This window comes from Fulvia fulva, chromosome 2 (genome assembly GCF_020509005.1).
Source record: "Fulvia fulva chromosome 2, complete sequence".
NCBI classification, from domain to species: Eukaryota; Fungi; Ascomycota; class Dothideomycetes; order Mycosphaerellales; family Mycosphaerellaceae; genus Fulvia; species Fulvia fulva.
In genome coordinates, this window is record NC_063013.1 from 1,224,971 (window position 1) to 1,235,382 (window position 10,412).

The following is a 10,412-nucleotide window of genomic DNA, read 5'->3' on the forward strand; positions in this document are numbered from 1 at the left end:
ACCGAACGGTAATAGACGCCTAGTATATAGAGTAGGTCGACTAGCGCTTACCGACCCCTAGGCTTAGGCCTCTAGATAGACGCGTCTCGATACGACGATATTCCGCTCTTACGGAGGTAACGTACCCCTACTAGTAGCCCCGGTAGCGGTAGCGGCCCCGCGATAGGATAGTAAGGGCGGGGACGACGATACCTAACCGCGGAGGTAGAACGGAGAACTATAGCTAATATAATAGTCTAACTATAAATAATACGCTTACCTAGCTACCTATCGTATAGTATAACGCTAATAAGAGTAAGGATAAGGCCTAGAAGCCGCTACTTAGCCTCCTATACCCTAGCCGATACTACGTAGTCGCTATCTAGGAATAGTAGACGAACGGGAAGACGATACTTAGAGACCCGAGATACTACCTCGTAGTCCCTAAAGGTAACTAGCCGGTCGTACGGGTCTACTTCTACGTAAGTAAAGAAATCGCGATAATAACGTAGACGACCTATACCTACTCTAGCGACGTAGCTTCGCTACGGCTACGCCTTACCGACGGTAAAATAGTAGCTATCTATAACGCCTATAACTAGTACTCTATACCGGGCTTAATAGAAGACGATAGCTAGTTAGCTACTCTCTACTAGCTCTAAGAAGCCCTTTAAGAGGATGCCGAGGTATATATCCTAGTCGGTAACCTTAACCTCTACTACCCGAGATAGGGAGGGGATAGCGTACTCTCGGCCTATCCGCCGCTAATATACTTATCGGCCTAATAGAAGTATCCGGCCTTAACCTAGTACTCCTAGTAGGTATAGTTACGTACTAATAGTAAAATACGACCTAGACGCTTAACCTAACCTTCGCGACCTAATAGTTAGCCTAGCGGATAGTCTTCTATAATACGGACCTAGAACTCGATACCGGCTACCTAGACTACCTAGCTATCCGTATAACGTTTAGTATAGTATACCTATAAGCGCTACTAGCCCTCGAACCGCGGCCCTAGTAGAAGCGTATAGACTAGAAGGAGGTTAATAAGGCTCTAAAGGAACGAATAACGGCCCTTCTACCGCCGGTACTCCTCTACTTAGAGGCGGAACTCGACGCGGTAGTAGAGAACCTATAGTAGTATATCGCGAGAGTAATCCGGGATAGGATTCCCTAAGCCCGACTCTCTAAGTACGCGTCGCTAGCCTAGTTATAGGAATACCTAGACGTAGTCCGCTCTACGGTAGCGGCGAGGCGCTAGTAGAAGGAGACGAAATAGGACGCTATATACGCCCGATACCGCCGATTAGATAACGAGAAGGGTAGGATTATCCGGCGCTAGGGTAATATTGCGTAGCGCGACGCCGTTAGGGAAGCTATAGGAGACTAGAGTAAGGTCTAGAAGCTCGCTAAGTAGGCGCGTACGAGAAAGCCGGGGACGCCGCCGCTACTACTATAATTCCCGCCTATCTATAATAGATAAGGGATCCTCTAGAAAACCTACTAAGATAGAGCCGACGTATTAGTAGAAGCGTTCTTCCCTCCTCTAGTTATAGCTCGGCTCGATAATATCGAGGGCTTTATATACCTAGTAGAGCTTAAGACTAGCTAAGAGGTAATAGAGGCGGAGGTACTAATAGTACTAAAAGTAGCGCTACTAGATAAGGCCCCTAGACTAGATAAGATCCCGAACCGATTCCTTAAATACTACCGCTAGATACTCGCCCCGTACCTCGCGGGACTATTTACGATATACCTCCGGTAGTCCTACGTACCGACCCCTTCCCGGTACTTAAATATAGTCGTCCTCCGTAAGGAGGGTAAGGCTAGATACGACGTCGGGAAGGCCTACCGCCCGATAGCCCTACTAAGTACGATCGGGAAGGCGCTAGAGCGTATTACGGCCGACCGTATCTCTAAGCTAGCCGAGAAGTACTAGCTCCTCCCGGCCGAGTAGATAGGAGCCCGGCTAGAGCGGTCTACTATAACGGCCCTAGAACTCGTTATAGAGTAGGTCTATATAATATAGGTAATACGCCGATAATAGGTCGCTACTCTACTATTACTCGATATCTTAGAGGCGTTCGATAAGGTCTTCTATACTAGATTACTTTATAACCTCCGGACGAAAGGTATACCTAGTTAGCTCGTCGCGCTCGTCTAGTCCTTCCTTACTAACCGATCTACGAGGCTTATCCTTAGAGAGTAGCGTAGACCCTATATATAGCCTACGGAAACGGGGATCCCGTAGGGCTCTTTACTCTCCCCGATCCTCGTCCTCTTCTTCGCCTCTATACTCCTACCGCTACTTAGGGGTAGCGCCGGCGGTACTAACTCCTATATAGGCTTTGTCGACGATACGAATATCCTAATATATAGTAACTTAACCGAAACTAACTATCGCTAACTCGAAGCGGCGCTCGAGGTATATAACGACTAGGCGGAGCGGTACGGAGCGGTCTTCGTACCTAAAAAGTACTAGATAATCTACCTTACGAGGACCCTAAAGAAGTATAACCTCTAGGCTACTATCGAGGCCGGAACCGGCGGAAGCTAGATCACTCCGTAGCTATCTATCCGGGTCCTAGGATTCTAAGTAGATACGTAGCTCCGATAGTACGTCTACCTAAAGTAACTCTAGTAGCGTAGGGACTAGAGTAAGGCCTTAGTTATACGTCTCGCGGCCTCTACGTAGGGCGTAGCCTTTATAAAGGTACGCTAGCTATATAGCTCTATCGTCCGGCTAGTAATTATCTTTAGGGCGCTAGTCTAGTATCTATCCTACGCGACTAGCTAGCTAAAACAGATCTAAAACGTATAGACTAAATACCTCCGTAAAGTAATAGGGGTATACCGTACTATACTAATATAGGTCCTAGAGAAGGATACGTAGATCGCGCTACTAGACCTCTACCTCCGATAGCTCGCTATAAGCTATACGCTATAGACGGCGAATAGTAAGGTAGAGAGCGATATCCGCGCGGCGTACTAGGTAATTACGATACGCCTTCGACCGGTAGCGCGTAGAGGGAGGGTACGACTATAGCTATAGCTATAGCGGCGGCCCGAAGCGTAATAGACCCCTAGAATAAAGTTCTAGGCACAGGCCCTAGCTAGTAGTATACCCGTAATAGGAGCGGGATAGGGACGTAAGAGTCGGAAAGCTATAGTAGACGCGGTCCGCGGATATATATAGGGGATCTAGAACGAGCGGTAAGGCGAAAGGTACCTAAACGGGTAACTACTACGGCGACGAACGTATCGAAGGGAGGACTATAACGATTTATAGTCGTATTAATACAAAGTCGCTAGGTACGTAGGAAAGAGGAGCGCGAGGTACGCCGAGGCTATATATATACCGAAGTGCTACGCTAGTACGCGCGGTTACGTAACCTACGTACTAGCTAGACATTCGCTAGGCCTAGGGCCGTAATACTACCCCCCCCTTCAAAATCGCGCTTAGTCCCTTAAGCTCGTAGTATAGCCGCTATAAACGCGGCGTTATCCTCTATATTATCCTCTATACCGTCTATCTTATCTATCTTCGTTAGTCCGGTATCGTATTCGTTAATCTTAGTATTATCGTATCCTCCGCGGTAGCTAACCTAGCCTATACGAGTCGTAATTTCGTTTCTGTCGTAGCGATATATAAACTCCGCGAAGGAGTCCGTTATAGTAGCTATTACTTAAGTCGAGGTGGAGCTACGGTACCTATTACTAGCTTAAGCTAGCGGTATATCCGTAGTTACCGAGTTAAGAGAAGTATACTACTTATATTAACGTATATCCGGTACTTACCTACTAACGGTCATCTTTCTTAAAGTAGCCGCCTACGGGCTATTATAAGTACTAGTATTAGGTTCGTAATACGTAACTACCGGAAGAGCTATAGGTACCTACGCGAATAACTTACGTAGCCTACCTATAGTTACCGGGTTAGACGTGACTATTAACGAAGCGTAAAGGGAATCATCGATCTCTGCGCCAAAACACGACACATTCGAAAGCTCTTATCAAGGCCATTCCAACGATATAAAAAGCAGGCCACTGCCCCTAGGACTGAGGGAGTTCTACCTCATTCAATCTGGACAGCTTGAAGCTCTCTTCACCCTGTTTCTTCAGCTCCAAACGCCGCGGAGGTGCCTAGCTACATTAGGCAACTCCTAGGCAATGGCAGCCCAGGCTACGGCACTAACGGCGCCTACGGCCCTACAGGCGAAGCCCCCCCAAGACAACTGGCAGCAACTTATAGAGGACGCAAAAAGCATGGAAACTAACGATCAGCTCCCTTACCGGTCTCTACAGGTAATGATCACTCAGCTACGCACGGCGCTTGTACTGTCGTATCACCGAGGGCAACAAGAAATGAGGACGACGTCCCAGGCGATTAGCAAGGCCACCCGGAATCAACACCCCCATAGCTGGGCATCGGTCGCGGCATCGATACCAGGCCCCCGCCCAACGTACGATGCAGTTACGATCCGCATTGTAGCAAAGGAAGACCAGGCCGAAGTTGCGAAGCTATCGAACAAGGAGCTCGCCCAACGAATCAACCAACCAGGGGTGGTCGCAGTGAACCAACAGTCCAACGGCACTCTACAGATCTATACTAGCTCTGCTACTGCTAGGAGGCACCTAGAGGCACAGCCACAGTGGGCATCTAAGGTTGCGGCATCAGCGAAGGTCTCAACGAAACAATTCACGATCCTAGTCCACGACATGCCTAAGGAGTTTGACCCAACCAACCAGGGTCACCTACGCGCTCTCCAAGAGGACAACCCGGTCACTCTTAACTCTCCAATCCAGAAGGCGACTTGGCTCCATAGGAAATGGCCAGAAGGCAAGAAGGCCTCGGCGCTAATAGTATGGCTACAAGACGCGAAATCGGCGGATCTAGCGATAGAACAAGGCCTGGTCTGGCAATACAGCCTCAAGACAGTAGAAAAGCACTCCTCATCCTTTCGTGTCCTCCAATGCTTCAAATGCCAACAGTATGGACACCAAACCTACACGTGCACAAACAAGCAGGCCTGCTCGAACTGTGCAGGAGACCATATGTCTAGGGACTGTACATCGACTACGAGACGGTGCGCGAACTGTCCGGGGCACCACCCATCGTATAGTGCGGAATGCCCACAGCGGAAACTAGCGAAAAACAAGGCAATCACAAACAGAACCGTCGCCCCAAGATTCTACGGCGACCGTGAGGCTAGCCCACACCGGAACCAACTAGCGGCGGTCGGGCACAAGCGCCCTAGGGCCGAGAACGATGTAAAGGATGCGCAGCCTAGGGCGTACGGGAGGCCACGTGCTCTGCTAGCTGCGGCGAGGGAATCTAACCAGGCCCGGCTCCCCTTTAGTACACAGCCGACAGGCGTAGACCAGGACGCACAGGGCAGTAGGACACAGGACGATACAGAGGAAATGATTGTCGATGCCGATGACTAGCCTCGACACGCTTAGCATCATCCAGTATAACGTCAACCATAGCAAGGATATAGTCCAGAACCATTTCCTACACGAGGCGGACCCGCGCGTCCACCACGTCCTTGCAATCCAGGAGCCATGGATTAACCCGCACCATAAGAGACCAACGACCTGCAAGTCACCAGGCTACACGACATGCCTACGAGGCGACGGCAGACCCCGCACGTGCTTCTATGTCAGCAAGGACATACTGGAATCCGACTGGGAGGTAGTGTACTACGCAGACGAAGAAGGCGGGGGCGATATTACCTCCCTCCACGTGGGTAGTACCTGGATACACAACCTATACATGCAACCGCCAGCCTCGAGGTCTAGCCGCGACCTAGGGGTCTGCAGACACCTAGACAGTGCGCTCAAGAGACAAGGGTGCCACATCGTAGTAGGAGACTTCAACATACACCACCCTTCCTGGGAAAGCCTTATGCAGCCGCACCCTATAGCCGACGAAGTACTCGACTTGATGGCGAGCAACGCAATTGCCCTCAATACCCCGAAGGACCTGGGCACCTGGAAGAGAGGGGGACTCCAAGGCACGATCGACCTCTCCTGGATCTCAGATAGCCACTACCACACGGTAACCTACTGTGGGATCGAACATGAGCTCGAGGCGTCGTCAGACCACATGCCAGTCAGGACCTCTATTGCGACACAGATACAACGCACACCAGCGAGAACCCCTAAGCCAAACTGGGGAAAGGCCCACTGGGCCAACATCCAGGCGTACCTCGATGACTCCAAGAGGCTAGTCCAGATTGCGCAGCAGCAATACAACAGTAAAGACGAGATAGACGAAGCAGTCCAGGGGTTGACAGACGAAATAAGAAAAGCGACCTCACTTCACGTTCCGCTTGCCCAACCAACGACATGGTCCAAACCATACTGGACGCCGGAGTGCACTGCGGTAGTAAGAGAAGCAAGGAGAGCCCGCCGGGTGTGGACGAGCAGCCATAGCGAGGAGGCCTGGAACGTATACAGGGAGGCATGCCAACAGAAGAAAGCCATAATACGGAGGGAGAAAGCAGTCGGCTGGAGGGCCACAGTGGAAGAAATCGCCGGCAAGCCAGAGAGGATGTGGAAGCTAGCGAAATGGGCCCGACAGGACCCTACACAGGGCCCCTCCTTCTCTATCCCAGCGCTACAATCGCCTAGTGGCCCGGTTAGCGACCCCGAGGCCAAGGCGCGTCTACTGGCTAGCAAGTTCTTCCCACCCCCAGTCGAGGCTGATCTAAGCGACATAAACAGCTCTACTCCCCTAGCCCCTAGCATCGCGGTCCAACAGGAGGTGTCCGAGGGAGAAGTTACCGCTGTGCTGAGGAAGTTGCCGGCGAAGAAAGCCCCGGGGCCGGATGGGATCCCAAACGAGCTACTAAAGAAGTGTAGAGATCAACTAGCCCCAGCAGTTGCAGCGATCTTCAACGCCTGCCTACAGACCGGATACCACCCGATAGCTTTTAAACAATCGACGACAGTGGTCCTACGCAAGCCGCAGAAGGAAGACTATACGCAGGTGAAGTCGTACCGCCCAATTGCGCTCCTTAACACTCTTGGGAAGGCGCTTGAGAAGCTGGTTGCAACGAGACTCTCCGAGGCGGCAGAGGAACACTCCCTACTCCCGGACACCCAGATGGGTGCGCGCCCACAGCGATCGACGCTATCCGCGATGGAACTTATCACCTCTCAGGTAAAGGCCATCTGGTATAAGAATAGGGACAAGGTGGCTTCCTTACTTAGCCTAGACATATCGGGAGCCTTCGACTACGTGTCACACCCGCGGCTTCTCTACATCCTAAGGTCGAAAGGACTCCCTGAGTGGCTTGTCAACTTCGTACGGTCCTACCTCCAAAACCGCAGTACGTCGATCCTGGTCGGCCAGTACAGAAGCCCATTTCAAGCAGTCCACACTGGAATCCCGCAAGGCTCAACGCTAGCACCTATTCTGTTCCTCTTCTTTATGGCGACGCTGCTCCCAGCCCTAGAATCCCAGAACACCGCTGCGAGCGGCTTCGTAGACGACACAAACATCCTAGCGTGGTCTTCCTCGACTGAGGAGAACTGTAGGCTACTAGAAGAGAAGCACAAGATCTGCGAGGACTGGGCTAGGAGGCACGGGGCTCGGTTTGCCCCAGAAAAGTACAATCTGATACACTTTACGCGCCGGCCACGGTTCCACAATATGCAAGCTTCTATCCAGATACAGGGGCACACGACTAACCCGGCAAATCAGCTCAGGATCCTCGGACTATGGGTGGACCCGGCGCTACGGTGGAGGAAGCACGTACAGGCAATATTACGGAAAGCTGAACAGAATATGGCATCATGCCAGAGGCTCACTGCGTCCACATGGGGGGCGGACTTCCGGCAGTCACGACTTCTATATACGGCTATTGTACGGCCAGTCCTTACCTATGGCAGCCAAGTGTGGTCCTTAGGCGAGAGGGCCTGCCCATCGAAGGGACTCGTCGCGCCGCTAGCGAAGATCCAAAACCAATGCCTAAGGAAGGTCACCGGGGCATATAAGTCGACACCAACGAGGATGCTTGAGCACGAGACCGCTATACCGCCGATCGACCTATACATCCAGGGACTACGGACCTCCTACTTAGGCAAGTCGGCACAGTACCCAGTACAGAAGGTCATCGCCAGTGCAGTCGCAAGGGCCCGCGAATCAGTACCAGCGCACAAGGGCATTCGACCCGGAAACGAGCCGAACTACCGGGCAAGGGACGAACAGCTAGCAACACAATGGGAAGGTGAGAAATCGTTTGTAGAGCAACTATGGAAAGAGAGGTGGAACAACCAGGTTGTAGGGCATAGTGGACGCCCTCAGCCAGCGGGACAACCTAAGGAATGGTCAGCTACAAAATCCGCGGTCAAGCACCCCCCGAAGCTCATCCACTACCGCCTTACGAGGGCACAGAGTAGCATAGCAACCCAACTGCGAAGCGAACACATCGGCCTCCAGGGGTACCTATCATGGAGGAAGGTTCCAGGATACACGAATACTAGCTGCCCCTGCGGCTATCGCTCCCAGAACGTACGGCACGCACTCCTCGTCTGTCCGAGGTGGTCGCTAGGAAGGGGGGAGTGGATGGCAAAGGCGAGGAACCGGACGATTGGGGCACTTCTTAACAACGCTGAAGACCTACGGCGCATTACGAACTGGATACTAGAGAAGGGCTGGCTAGAACAGTACCGCCTAGTAGGAGCAGTTCAGGAAGAGAGGACACGACGCAGCGCGACGAGACCGGCTAGGAGCGGGGGCTAACGGGGTAGTGACATGGACTACGTACGTTCAGAGGGAAAGCTAATCTAGACAAGGAGTAGTCGGGGGCGGGAAGGGTTTTCACCTATTCGGGTTTCCCTTTGTACATAACAATAGATATATACCTGCATAGGCCGGATAGGGTCCTAGAACAGGGGAATGACAAATCTATCTATCTATTAACGAAGCGTTTACGGCTAAAGCGTTTATTACTTCGCCGATTATAATGTCTTCGGGTATATCCTTATTAGGAATCTACCCTAGTAGCGGCGTAAAGCTAGCTAGCCTATACTTTATAGGATAGTTATAGTAGAAGTCCGCGATAGAGGCGGTAGTAGTATCTATTAACTCCTTAGCGGGCTCTTAGGTAGGCTTACTATAACCTACCTATTATATAAGGTATTTATACCTTCGTTCCTTCCTCCTACCGCGTAGCGCTAGGCCTAGCGGTAATGTACTCTTTACGTTAAGCACTATATCTAGAAGCTAATACGTACTTATATCTCCGTTATTATCTTCTACCTCGATCGGGGCCGGAGGTAGCTATACTTGTCCTAGTATTAGTACGTATATAGGTATTAGTAAGTTAGCGTAAAAGCCGTTATAGAGGTTACTTAGGGACCGAGGAAGGTCTAGACGGTACGTATCGTATAGTAGCACCTTAGTAACTACGTATAGTCTAGTATAGCGGTAATTAAGTTTCTTTAATAGGCGCTTAGTACGCTAGTTACGTATACTAAGGTGTACTAGGTCTCCGACTTCGTATCGTAGTATAATCGTTCTATACTTATTAGTATATTTAGCTTACGATACTTATACTATTACTATAGAGTCTCGTAGCTTATACCTAAGGTCTATTATACGTTATACGAATGTATTTATAGACTCTACGTCTAATCGCTATTTATACGGAAGTAGTTATATAGGGAGATTAAGTTTAGTATCTATATAACGTAGGTTCTTACTAATGTTCGCTATAAAAGGACTTACGCTAGTCATTTCGGAGACGTAGTCGTTTATAGTGAACTCTATAAGTAGGAGCCAATCTAGCTAGTTATCCTAAGCGTAACTAGTAAACGTACGTAGGTACTGTTCTATTATCTTATTAGTATTCTCGCTTTCACTATTAGTCTTAGGGTAATAGCCGGTTAAGATCTTACGCTTAATTTGTAGTAACTCGTAGAGGCGTCCCTAGAAGGCTAATACCTATTAAGGACTACGATCCGACGTAATTGTCTTTAGTAGACTATATCGGGAGAAGATATACTTTACGTAGATATATACGATATACTCCGCTATTATTTCTAATACTAGAATATAATGCCGCTCTCTACCTAAACGGTCTATAACTATAAGTACGTTCTTATAGTACTGACTATCTACCGTATACTTAGCCCTTAGTAGTTCGATAACGAAGTCTAAGGTAACGTCGTCCTACGTATCGAATAGAACTAGTAGTAGAGTAAGTAGTCTATATTAAGGTTCGTTAATACTACGGCTATTACGGTATATACGGTATACTCGTACGAAAGATCTAATAAACCGTGTTATTCGTAGCTATATATAGTAACGTAACACTAACCGGCTCGTAGTTATCTTGCCGAGGTGTCCTATAGTAGGTATATCGTAGAAGGCCTTAACGATACGTATACGTATAGTATTTCCCTTATCTTCGGTAGGTAGG